Source organism: Salvia splendens, chromosome 19 (assembly GCF_004379255.2).
Source record: "Salvia splendens isolate huo1 chromosome 19, SspV2, whole genome shotgun sequence".
Classification (NCBI taxonomy): Eukaryota; Viridiplantae; Streptophyta; class Magnoliopsida; order Lamiales; family Lamiaceae; genus Salvia; species Salvia splendens.
Window position 1 is genome coordinate 10,221,886 of NC_056050.1, and position 13,785 is coordinate 10,235,670.

Here is a 13,785-nt window from a genome sequence, read left to right on the forward strand (position 1 = left end):
TACCTTTGAAAGCTTAGACGATGGCAGTAATGAGATTAAATGTGGGAAGGTAATGCACTATCCTTCTCTAGATGAGCTAGGTGTTCGTGAACAATTCCTTGCGTATATGAATGCTTTGGGTTTTGAATGGTTACTGCAAATGGGGGTCCGCAAATTTGTGTTAGACTTGCAAAAGAGTTCTTCACTACTTTTAGATTCAAGGTGACGACGGATTTGGATGAATTATATGTTAGTTTTCACCTATTTGGATGAGAGTTTAGGATGAATTTAATTGAGTGGACTTGCCGGTTGGGTATGTGTACCCTGGAAGAAGCGATAGGGTCTGATTGGAGGGCCAGGGAGAGGGGTATCCCGCGTAGGCACGTGGATTTTAATCTGCAGGAGGCCTGGACTGAACTAACCCACCCCGACGCTGGAGAATTCGCGTCCACTATCTCCCAGTCCATTCACGTCAATGATCCGGTCCTGCGATTAGTACAGCTTCATCTGGACGCCAACCTACTGGGACAATCTAATTCAGCCTTTGATGACGGAGTTATATCTCCTTTGGTGTGCGAGACGAGGCTGAAGGTTGTATCTTGGATTCTAGACTGCATATCAATGCCATTTAATAGCCACTCACCCTGCCAGGAACCTCACCTTGAGCCACATTTTGGAAGCGTTCGTCGTAAACAATCTAATCATTACGGAAGCCGAGGACTTGTCCCCACTTCCCATGGTACGGCCACCGGGGCCATTCGACATACCCTACATCGTCAGGACGAACGCCGTACATATGAGGGCAGGAAGGCCGCATTTTTATACGATGGGAGAGGAAGCCACAGCTGGAGGGAGAGTTGCAATGTTGGAAAGAACGATTACTGAAATGTCAGAAGAAGGCAGACAAATGCGAGCGGAAATGGTCCGATTGGCATCAGTGATGGAGAGGATTTTAAAAGAGTCTGGAGGACAGAGCGCGCTGGCTCAGAGGCAGGCATCGATGGAAGTGATAGTGACCAACTTGGGTGAAGAGAACCAAAGGATGCAGACAGAGATGAACAGGATGTTATCCATGATCGATAACATATTAGAGGAGGTGACCCACCAGAGGAAAGAACAAGCTGCAGGACCAAGGGGCCATGGAGGCCAGGATGATGAAACACACCCACCAGAGACAGTGATAGGAGAGCCAGAGAAAGAGGAAGCCGAGGTGCTGGCAGCGACCGAGGAGCCGGCGAAGGAAGACGAGGACCACGCTAGAATGGAGGAGGAACAACTGGAGAAGCAACCTGCACCACCTGCTCCGCGTAGGAGCAGGAGACATCGATAGACCCCACCCATACTGACAAGTTAGTTTTCTTTTTAGTTTTCTGTTTTTTGTGTTTGGTTTTTTGTGTTTGTTTGTTTTAATATTTGTTTAGGTAGTTAATTTGTGTTTGTGCGCAAACCCCACTTCATAAAACTTAGCCTATTTTGTAGTCTAAGTGTGAGAAGTAATGGGTTATATCGTTTGAGCATGCTTATTTCTTTTTCTTTTTCTCTTTTTCTATGTTTTTCTTCTTGTGTTTTCGTTTGCATGTTGAATCACACTTAGTCCATTGCATGGCCTAAGTGTGAGAAGTGTGTATATATGAGTTTGTGTTTAGGTTTTAAACTCCCCCACTTAGCCTATTCTATAGTCTAAGTGTGAGGAGTTTGGTTTTTAATATATAGTTTGTTGTTTGTCTACGTGTCCACCATACTGACCATTACCTTTTCCACTTCACAGCCCTATCTGAGGGCAGACACTTGAGAAATGGGAGGGGGAACGCAATGGTTAGTATGATGTATGTGTGATCTGTGTTTGTGCTTATGTCTTGTTAGGTCTAGTTTTTTTTTTTTTGAGTGTTGATTGGGCTTAAAACTCAACTGACTCGAGCTGACGGTGAAGGGAATTGAGGGAAATAAGACATGCTGGAAAGCCGAAACCACCATCCCTAGTACCTCCTAGTCAGGATAGATGACGTGAGTATGAGAGAAAAGCCCATACTTAAGACCAAAACACGGAAGCCCTCTTAAAATGTGAGCTATAGCTTTAAGTGGAACCACTTTCCACACATATTGAAAAAGAAAAGAGTGGCTGCCACAAATTGCATAGGGTGAAGTAACCACGGGTAGCAAACACTGAAGGCAGTAGGAAACCCCCCACAAAAAAAACCCACCTTTAGAACCCCTTTTTCCCTAACCCTTTATATCCAGATAAACACCCCTAGCCACTGGGGCTGTGTGTGCAAGGCATGAGGCGAATGAAACTTACTGGCCAGAAAGCTGTACAAAAGGGCAGAAACCAGCTGGACACGAAATTTAGAAGAAGATCGACCAGGGAGTCGTCCAAAAAAGAAGGTATAAGGGTGGCAAAGCCACAAAGGAAAAGAAGAAAAAGAAAAAGAGAAGGAATAAGGGTGGCGAAGCCACAAGAAGCTACTGACCAGTAGAGACCCACGCAAGAAGCGCCAGCTGAGAAAAGCAACTGATCAGAAGCCTAATGCACACAGTTCCCCCACATCAATAAAGAAGAAGTTTTGAACCTTAGAGCCTTAGTAACATCTACCCCAACACACTACAAGCCAATAGCCTCATTACAAGCTTTTAAGTCCTTCAGTCGCTGCACGTGAGATCTAAGTTCGAAGCATTTTGTGGTCCAGCAATTAGAGAGAACAGTCCTAACATTCCTGGTGAGGTATGAGTGACTGAGTGAACCTAGTGTTTGGCCAAGAGTGTGGGCGATCTTGACAAGCGGATGTACAGACTGGGAAAGAAATGGGGGGCGGCAGAAGTTCAAGGCTATCTACGGCCGGATTGCACCTGATCCCGAGGTAAGGGATGGTTGAAAATATAGCCCGGTTGATTTGTTTTAAGTGTGTTGTGTTTGTTTTGTGCGTGTTGTCATTTGTGTGTTCTTTTTTTTGTATAGTGTTTAGAGTCTAGTTTAGATTAGAGTCGGTCAGGGGAGTAACCAGGCTGGAATACGACTTATTCTTTTTGTTTGTCTTCACGCTTGAGGACAAGCATGTGGTAAGTGTGAACAGTTTGATAAGTCGCATTCTAGGCCTTGGTTACGGGTCAGTATGATGTGCGTAAATGATTAGATTTGCAAAATAGTTGCTCAAAGTATGCAGGATAAGCGCTCCAGCCAGTAGGAGAGTTTCGGAATGATTCAAGTGAAAAGGGTGTCAGAAAGATCTCATGCTAACCAGTATACATGTTAAAACGGCTCGAGATGGAGAAGAAAGATAGCTGGGAAGATCAGCCGCTAGCAAGGGGGCAAAAGAGTCATTTCATTGCTTGAAGTCTACCCTAAAAATCAAGGGAGGCCTCCCTATATAATGAAGCCACTTGAAAAGGAGATGAAATAGTTAGAAGACTCCTAAGCTTAGTTAGCAATCTCTTCGGCAGATCACTCCTTCAGCATTGTCTTTCGTATTTCTCGTTCCTCGCCACAACCATGATCACTTGAGTTCCAGAAGCTCCCAGAGTTCCAGTCATCCTCGTTCCAGTCAGCAAGATCATAGTTTAGAAGTTTCATCGCCCGGAGTGGCAAAACACTTTTATTGCGTTTTCGTAGTTTAATTTACTTGCATTTTCCTTACGTTGGATCTTTGTTGCTTTTGAATTTCGCTGCTTTGAAGTACTTGTTGAAGATCCGAACATGTTTAGTGCTATGAAGTTAATTTATGTTCATTTTGTCGTGCTGATTTCCTTTCTTCCTACCTAGTTAGCTTAGATCTAGTGTTTCTGGTTGTTTTAAGTGTTAAATTGGTATTCCTGCTTTCGTCGCAACTTGCTCTAAGTTAGTTTAATTTGGAACTGTTTGATTGTGAAGAGAATCGTTGCATGCGAAGTCTAGTTTTTTTAGTCTTGATTCGTTTCCATATTGACCAGTATGCGGAGATACAGTGTCGGTTTTTTATTTCAGATTTGGTATTCTTATTTGTGGATCTGTGTTCGTGGGACATTATTCTGTGTTTTACGTGATGAATCTGGAGTTGTCATCTGATTTTGATCATGGTGTGTTGAAGAAGATGATGTCCATGTCAATAGTAGGGGACCACTTTTGCTTTTTAGATGCTTTTTGTTTTTTTTGTCCTTCACCTTTAGTTATTACCTTGCAAATTTGTCAGCCTGTCGCCTAACTACCTACCCCTTTCTGATATTCTGTTTGGCCCAAAATAGAAACCCAGTACTTTTCAAATATTTTCTGTTACACCGTTTCCACCAAAATTCCACGTACACCACCACATGTCGACCAATATTCACCTTTACTAGTCAGAAGGACACCATCTCAATTTTCTGTCTAGGTAGAGACTCAACCCAAGCGTGGTAGCTAACCAACCCTTCCAGAATATCACCACGATCACTCCAAACCGTCACCATGTCTGTGGGATTCGACCCCTGCCTTCACTATACTACCCAGTAAAAGAGGGTTGAGGAATTATTGATACCAGGTTTAGGTCTAGCTGGGGATTGTTCCATACTGATCAGTAGGACACACCTTTGCTTGAAACGACACCTGCAAACCTGCTCTTTCAAGCGTTGTTACCTTTTTCACTAAAGTTTCCAGATTCGCCGGTTCGCACTTCTACACGAATTTCCTCTAGTTTCGCATCCATCCATTGTGCTTCAATAATCCTTGACCTTAGATCAGGTTCAACAACTAGAGTGGCGATTCGTGCTTCCACTGTTTCACGTGCTCTCACCACTTCCAAACGCATCTTACTAAACTCGCGGACCAAGCTTTCTTCTTTGGTGAGAAAAGTGGCCAGTTGGGAATGACCCTTCCGGCTCAAGGCATCTGCCACTACATTTGCCTTGCCAGGGTGGTAGTTGATCCCACAATCGTAGTCCTTCACCAATTCGAGCCATCTTCGTTGTACACACAGAACTCAAATAAACACAGAATAATCTGTCGTTGTACACACAGAACTCCCCCTTCAAAGATCCCTGAACCCGAATATTACAGATTAGTATAGAGAAGTAGGGGTCGAATCCCACGAGGATGAACACGTAGAAAGCATTTAGAGACTCTTGACAAAAGCAGCTGCTGCCACGCAAGCTGGGTTGAGGTAAAACTATTATTAGACTTAGGCAGGAATTGTAACACTAGACCTAGAAAGCTGTAAATGAACTGAGATAAAACCTCCCCATGTCAGGTAGATATTAAACTCACCTCCTAGACCATGTAAATGACTACCTGATTTAGCTAGGCAGAAAGTACGCAAGCAGTGGGGACCATAATTCCAGAATTAGCAGGTACGGTGGAAAAGCTACCAATAACAAACCGAAACTCTAAACTAACAGCGACATGCATCTTTAACTGACTCGAAGATGAAGAAAACAGAGCACGTACCTAGATTCGAACAGAATATAAAAGTTTGATCGTCGGAAACTTGCAACAAACCGGAAATAACACAGATCTACAAATACTAGACGGAATGAAATGAAAACACGAAGGCTAGGCATAAATTTAAAACAACTCTGTTCAGATTCACGTTGGATGCTTAATCCACTCCGGATCCAAGCGATCCAACCCAAATGACAGCCTCAATCAACTCTATAACTTTCGATCTAAGAGTTCTACTCCGACCAACACCAGATTCAAACGATTCCACTCATCTCAGCTACAAACTATAAACTCAAACCACCGATTCATCCACCTGCACACTCCGATCAACCCAATCCAGCCATTACTCTGATCAGATTCAGTGAACAATTGCGAAACGCATCCAACACAAGTAAATTAACTCAATCTCCAGAAAATCACAAGATAAACATCAGAAATCAACATCAACGACATAACAGAAAATTAAACTTGCATAAACCTTAAAAATAAACAGCAAACAGAGTGCCGAGCTTCGAACAGCGAAGCTCGGTAAAATCCACCAAATACGAGAAAATAAAAGGAACTTGTTTCTTTGTCCTTAGTAGGACGGTGTTACAACCTAACTTTGAAATATGAGAAAGCGAAAAGACTGTTAACGAGGCCTCCACCGAGAAGGTCCCTCCAGAATGCCGGCTTTCTTCTTTATATAGGCGCGGACATAATCTTCTAGAGCCTTCATAGAAATCTCTATTCTACCTTCAGCTTCGAGATTTCCTCCGTCTTGCAATTTTCCTCCACAATGCTCACTATTTCGCCAGTTTCCTCGGACATGTGATTGTCCTCTTTCTTTCCTGGATCTGACAAAATTCTTCTACACATCTGGCTTAAAACGTGTGTTAGACCCAGTAAATCCATGATTTTATCCCTTAGACCTATGCATGAAATTAGCCTTATCATTGTGTCATGGGTCTCGCTATCTTGGATAACCCTTCTATAAACCTTCGATAGTATCCCACCAAACCAAGAAAACTCCTGATCTCGTTTGGTGTTGAAGGTGTTTTCCACTGTTGCACCGCCTCAACCTTAGCGAAATCCACTCGGATTCCTGCTGCCGACACGATGTGACCAAGGAAATTTACTTCCTTTAGCCAAAACTCGTACTTGCTAAATTTGGCGTACAACTTCTCGCTCCTCAAAGTCTCCAAGGTGATTCGTAGATGTTCCTCGTGCTCCTTCTCATTCTTCGAGTAAACAAGCACGTCATCAATGAATACCAAATGAACTTATCCAAGTACGGATGAAACACTCAATTCATCAAGTCCATGAATGCCGCAGGTGCATTCGTCAATCCAAACGGCATTACGACAAACTCATAGTGACCATATCTTGTACGAAAAGCCGTCTTTGGTATATCCTCTCTTCGGACTCTCAACTGATGGTACCCGGGCCTTAAGTCCATCTTAGAGAACACACCGGCTCCTCGAAGTTGATCGAATAGGTCATCTATCCTCGGCAGTGGATATTTGTTCTTGAGGGTCATCTTGTTTAGGTCCCTATAATCGATACACATTCTCATCGATCCATCATTCTTTTTCACAAGCACCGGCGCGTCCCACGGTCAAACACTGGGTCTAATAAACCCCAGGTCCATAAGTTTTTGGAGCTGTATCTTGAGTTCCTCTAACTCCTTAGGCGCCATTCGGTAGGGTGCCTTGGACACAGGCGCCGACCCTGGCGCTAGGTCGATTATGAACTCCAATTGTCGATCTGGCGGTGGTCCAGGTAGAGATTCGGGGAAAATGTCCAGGAATTCCCGTACGACAGCTACGTCTTCTATTTTCCTTTCTCCTTTCCCCTCTCCTTGTAGATAGACAAGGTAAGCAGGACGTCTTTTCCTCACCATCGTACTAGCTTGAAGCGCGGAAATGATAGAGGTTCGCCGGTTCATCGAGATTCCATGGTATAAGGTGGGTTCCTGGCCCGGGGCTTGTAGAGATATTTGTCTCTCCTTACAACGAATCGTTGCAAAATTCAAGGTTAACCAATCCATTCCTAAAATTACGTCGATGCCTCTGATTGCCATAACTTGCAGATCATGAGCAACTATCTTAAGGCCTCCCATAACAATTTCTACGTTCGGGCATGTTCATGAGATTTCTATTGTCCCAGCTACTGGTGAAGACACTATCATCTTATGTTCAGATTTGTTAACAGGCAAGCTCAAAGTATCCACACACAAGTCAGATATGAATGAATGCGATGCGCCCGTATCAATCAACACAACGATAGGAGTGTCGAGGATTTTGCCCATACCTGTCAGGTTTCCGTTTTCTTGATTCCCTTGTTCGACCTTAGGTTGTCTCTGACTCAAGGAATATGATCTAGCCTGAGGAGGAAGTCTTGGGCGATAAGGTTGTTGTAGTCGCGGAGGTTGGTCGCGATTTTCCCTTGGTTCTATTTGTGGTGCCCTTGGCTGCATGCGGGGTCCTTTAGTGTTCTGCCTTGATTCCATCGCCACCCCCTTGCTCGGACATTCTCTAGAGAAGTGACCGTTTCCCCCACAGTTAAAGCACTTAGTGGCGTTCTAGATTCTACACTCTCCAAAATGGTTCTTGGAGCACACACTGCATTGGGGTGGTTTGGGTCGGAAGTCGCCTCTCTGGCTAGATGAGTTTTGCCCTCCACTATATTGTGGTCGGTTCTGGGTAGGCTAGTACCTCCTGTTGTCGTAAGGGGTCCCATTCCCCTCCCACTTCCTCTTCTCTCGGGAGTGGTGTGGTGGAGGTAGTGCCAAGGTAGTGTTTTCCTTAACCCTCTCCTTGTGCATAGCTGCCTCAATGTCTAGCGCAAGGGCTAATGCTTCCGCGTAGGGAAGTCTTCCACGACTAGCCAATGACATCCTTATCTCATGCCTTAGTCCCTCACGGAACTTTTCAGCCAGCTTCTCGTCTGTATCGACTTGGTCAGGTGCGTACCGGGTCATGTTGTTGAGCGCACGGTCATATTCGGTCACAGTCATGCGCCCCTGGGTCAAATTGTAAAATTCCGATGCTTCGCCTTCCGATAGCTCTTTGGTACGTACTTATCATACATTTCGGTTTTGAAGCCTTCCCAAGTCATCCCCACTGCTTGATCTCGGGGCATTGTCTTCATCATGTTGTCCCACCAGAAGTCAGTGGCCTTGGTTAATTGGTAGGTCACACAACTCAACCGTTCTCTATCATTGCACCCTAGGATTGCGAAGATGCGCTCTAGTGCGCGTATCCATGATTCAACCTTGGCCGACTCTCCCATTCCATCAAAGACGGGAGGTTTCTGACCTAAGAACAGCTTCACGATCTCACGGTCGACCGGGGGTGGAAGAGGTGGTGGAGGAATGGGTTGCTTCACACTTTCTTCCATCGTCTGGGGGATAGGTTCAGGGTTCCCACGTCTTATGTTACATCTTGGCGGTATTCTGATTCATTATCACACGAGTCATTATCGCATGTATTCAAATTTCAAGAATAGTCATGTGGTATAGCTGAAAAGTGGGGATTAAGGGACAATTGCACCATAGAATAATAAAGGGCTTTTGCAAGGATATCCAAAATACAATTGCACAGAATGATAGCAAGGGAGCAATTGCAAAATAGCATAGCAAGGGGTAATTGTAACATAAAATAGCAAAAGGCGATTGCTCAATAGGATAGTAAAAGGTAATGGTTTAATAGTGTAACGAAAGACAATTGTACCATGGAATAGCAAAATATAAGGGCACCATGGGATGGTAAAAGGCAGAATAAGACAATTGCATAATAAGATGGCAAAAATGCGATTGTACAATGGAGTAGTCAAAAGATAATTGCACAATAAGGTAGTAAAGGATAATTGCACAATAGTATTAACTAAAGACAATTGCATAAAGGAATAGTAAGGATAATTTCAAATTATGGCAAAAAGCAATTGTACAATCGAGTAGCAAAAGATAGTTGCACAATAGTATATCAAAGGTAATGGTGCAATAGGTTAGAAAAGGACACTTACAATATAGTACATCTAAAGGCAAGAATTTCTCATAGAAATATCAAATTGTTGCCTCTAAGAGGTCTTAGTATCCATCAAGATGAAGGCAAAAGAGTAAAACAACGTGGAACGATAATGGCAAGGTCAAGCAAAACAATAGAGTATCAAAACATGGGGGAAAGTGTAACAAGATATCATTTCTAATTATCCCCATCCTCATCCTCCTTCTCCTCGGTCTATACAACACTTTCTCTCTATTTGGGACCTCCTCCTCCTCGTCTGGATCCTCTTCCTCACTTTCCTCCTCGGCACCTACGGGCGAAGGGGTCATCCCAAACCTCCCATCGACCTCTCTGTCGATTCTTAGAGGGGCCGAGACACGCATTCCGAGTTTCATTCTCTTAGGAACACGGGAGACGTGTGGCTCCTCGTCGCAACGATACTTCCGCATGCGGGCTGGACCCGACGGATAGATATGTGGATATGGATCACGTGGCGGCCCGTTGAACGCAGCTGTTATGGCCGGAAGTAGCACTTTATAAGGCCGACCAAGTCTCCCCGCGAGGAGTATTCGAGCGAGCTACACCATGTGAATGGCTTCGATGCCAGGGCGACCCACTCGTTCCAAGGAGATGATAGGGTGTAGATGAGCTTTTGGATCCCCGCGTGATGGGTGGCTCCCCCATACGCGTAGGCGTTCATCCACCTACTGTAAAACTCGGTGACGTAGGACATAAGGAATAGCTCTCCATCCCACTCGTAATCTTGATAGCGCTCAACTGTGTGGTCCCTATTGCTAGCGTAACGATTACGCATCGGAGCATAATACCGTTGGGCCATCTAAAAAAAGAGAAAGAAACTCAGCATCAGCACAAGGATTGAAAGAAATAATAGTCTATGAGGTTTCGAATGATGCTGAGAATGTGATGGGTGAGTGTATAGGGTTGTGTTATATATATATATATATATATAGGGTTGTGTTATATACAAACCAATCTAAAGTGTATAACCTAGAACTACATTTCATCCATTGGATGAGGAAAAAGGACGGTCAAGATCAAATTTCATACATAATCACAATGCATCGGTTATAACCACCCCACTAATCACGTTTTCAATCCAAATTTGGCCTTGGTTCTACATTTAAGATTGGTTCTATCTTGATCACAACCCTATATATATATATATATATATGGATGTATTCATTTCCTTTTCTCATATTTTCTCTTATTTCATTCTTGATCTCAGCCGTTGATTTTCTCCATCCTATGGCCTAAATTATTGGCTTTAATCATTAAATTTAATTCAATTAAAATCTGAAAAGGACAAAATTGGTAAACACTATTTTGCTGGTTACGGAAACTTCCTTGATTTCCTCTGTTGAAGATCTTCACGGTTATTTTTTTTTCCACAGATTGAACAGATTGTTCAATTCCTTCACCGCCTCCCCTTATCAGACTTCTTCTTCTTCTTCCTCAAAGTCTCCAGTGCAGCAAAAACATCAGTGTTGCTCACGGTAAACAATCCCTCATCCCTCCTATTCCCACCTCCAGCCATTTTCCACCGCCAGAAACATAAAAAACCCTCGCGAACGATCGAAAATCTCAAGCTCAAATGTGACAAATCGCTGATTATTTTTGGGACTGGATTTCCCGAAACCAATCAACAATCACTGCTTCCATAACAACAAATGAAAAAACAAAACAACACGTAATTTGATAAAATCCTAATGGAAAAAAACAATCCAAACTATAAGTAAGTTTATTAATCGAACAGAGTGTAGACGAACAAATATCAAATTTCCCGATTATATATCGCAATTGCTATTCTCCCCAATCCAACAGGTCCGATGAGCTCGAAAATGTGATTGCAAAATGTAGGATACGATTCCGATAGGGCACCCCACTCCCACAATTGATCCGAATACGCCGCCGCCGGGAGCGAGCCCGGGACCATGCTATGCGCAGCCGCCTGCGGCTATAAACCCCTGAAATCCGCGACCAGATTCGGCGCATTAGCCGGATTGTAGTGGCCAATCGACGATGAGTAATTATGAACGAGTTTGTGGAGATTTTTAATGCGTTCGAGTTTGTATAGTATAATGCGTAGTTTAGTTTCTATAATGCATTATATGTGATATGTAATGAACATTTATCTTGACTCGTTTAATTTAACTTATGTCGTGCCGTGTTTCGACGTTTGGCGCACGTTTTTTGTTTTCCCTAAGGGTTTAACAAGCCTAGGGGCTAGGGTGTAGTATGTTCTAAGTCTAAATATCGTTGTCCAAATACACGAGCTACAGTAATTCATCTCGGGTTGCACATTCATAGCGCGTATGTTTTTTTTACTGATATACATATTGTACATATTATATAGTATAATGCGCAGTTTAGTTTCTGTAATGCATTATTTGTGATATGTAATGAACATTTATCCCGACCCGTTTAATTTAAGTTGTGTCGTGTTTCGATGTTTGGTTCACGTTTCTTGTTTTCCCTAAGGGTTTAACAAGCCTAAGGGTTAGGGTGTAGTATGTTCTACGTCTAACAAACGTTGTCCAAATACACGAGCTGCAGTAATTCGTCTGGGGTTGCACATGCATAGCGTGTAGGCATTTTTTAAAACATATATACATAATGTACATTTTTGTATAGTATAATGCGTATTTTAGTTTCTGTAATGCATTTTTTGTGATATGTAATGAACATTTATCCTGCCCCGTTTAATTTAAGTTGTGTCGTGTTTCGATGTTTGGCGCACGTTTCTTGTTTTCCCTAAGGGTTTAACAAGCCCATGGGCTAGGGTCTACTATGTACACATTAATAACAACATCAACAAAGACCATTAGTTTGAGTTATAAAACTAGTGTTTTGTTGTAATAGCGGATATGGACTAATTTTGACTAATTTACATAATGTGCATATTATGTAAGAGACGAGCGCCCTTTCTTCCTCTAGGGTTCTTCGGCTCACCCTGATCTCCAGCCGTACTTGGGCCACCTCGGTTAATCTATAACTGAATCTTTTCGCAAGTGCTACCAGAATTACATCGTAGACCGCTTCGTCGATGTCGAGTCTTAGCTGCTTCTCTGATATGGAACAAACAACATAAAACATCAGAAAATTATTAAAACAGAATACAGCATGATATGCGCACTTTGAATCGTCACTGGGTTGATTAACCAATATAAAAAATACCTCTCATAATGTCTAATATACTCCAAATAATGACAATTACCTGCTACATAATGCACTGCCTAAAATAAATAATGCACATATGTAATCTTCACTGAGTTGATTAACCAAATACAAAATACATCTCATAATGCATAATATACTCCAAATAATGACAATTACCTGCTACATAATGCACTGCCTAAACCAAATAATACGCATATGTACTCTTCACTGAATTGATTAACCAAAATACTAAATACATCTCATAATGCATAATATACTCCAAATAATGACAATTACATGCTACATAATGCACTGCCTAAACCAAATCGCATATGTAATCTTCACTGAGTTGATTAACCAAAATATAAAACACCTCTCATAATGCATAATATACTCCAAATAATGACAATTGCATGCTACATAATGCACTGCCTAAACCAAATAATGCACATATGTAATCTTCAATCAGTTGATGAACCCATATACACAATACCTCTAATAATTCATAATATACTGCAGATAATGACAATTAACAGATTCATAATGCACTTAAACCAAATAATGCACATATGTAATTTTCACTGTATTGATTAACCCATATACACAATACCTCTAATAATGCATAATATACTGCAGATAATGACAATTAACAGCTACATAATGCACTGGCTAAACCAAATAACCATATTTAAACTTTGACGGAGTTGCATAATATAGCCAGCATAATGCAAATATCATGTTATATACTGCATAGTCCAAATTAAATAATGCATAAAATTAATTGTGCCTGAGTGTAATGCTTAACAAAAAACAACACCCTACATAATGCATCATTTAATGCACATAATGATTCTTACATATATACATAATGCATTGTCTACACCCAAAAATGCACATGTATAACACACAAAGACTAGTATACAATATCAATAATACAACCCATGATGAGCCATACACTCCAACAAACGCATAATTACAGATTCATAATGCACTTCCCATACCAAACAATGACCATATTTAAACTTTGACAGAGTTGATTAACCCCCGGAGTCAGTACCCGTATTAATGCATAATATAGCCAGCATAATGCAAATATTATGTTACATAATGCATAGTACAACATAAATAATGCATAAATATAATTTTGCCTGAGTCTGGTGAGTTAAAATCACAACACCCTACATAATGCATCATATACTACACATAATGACACTTACATATATACATAATGCATTAAGCAAACATGCAATTATCCTTCCACAA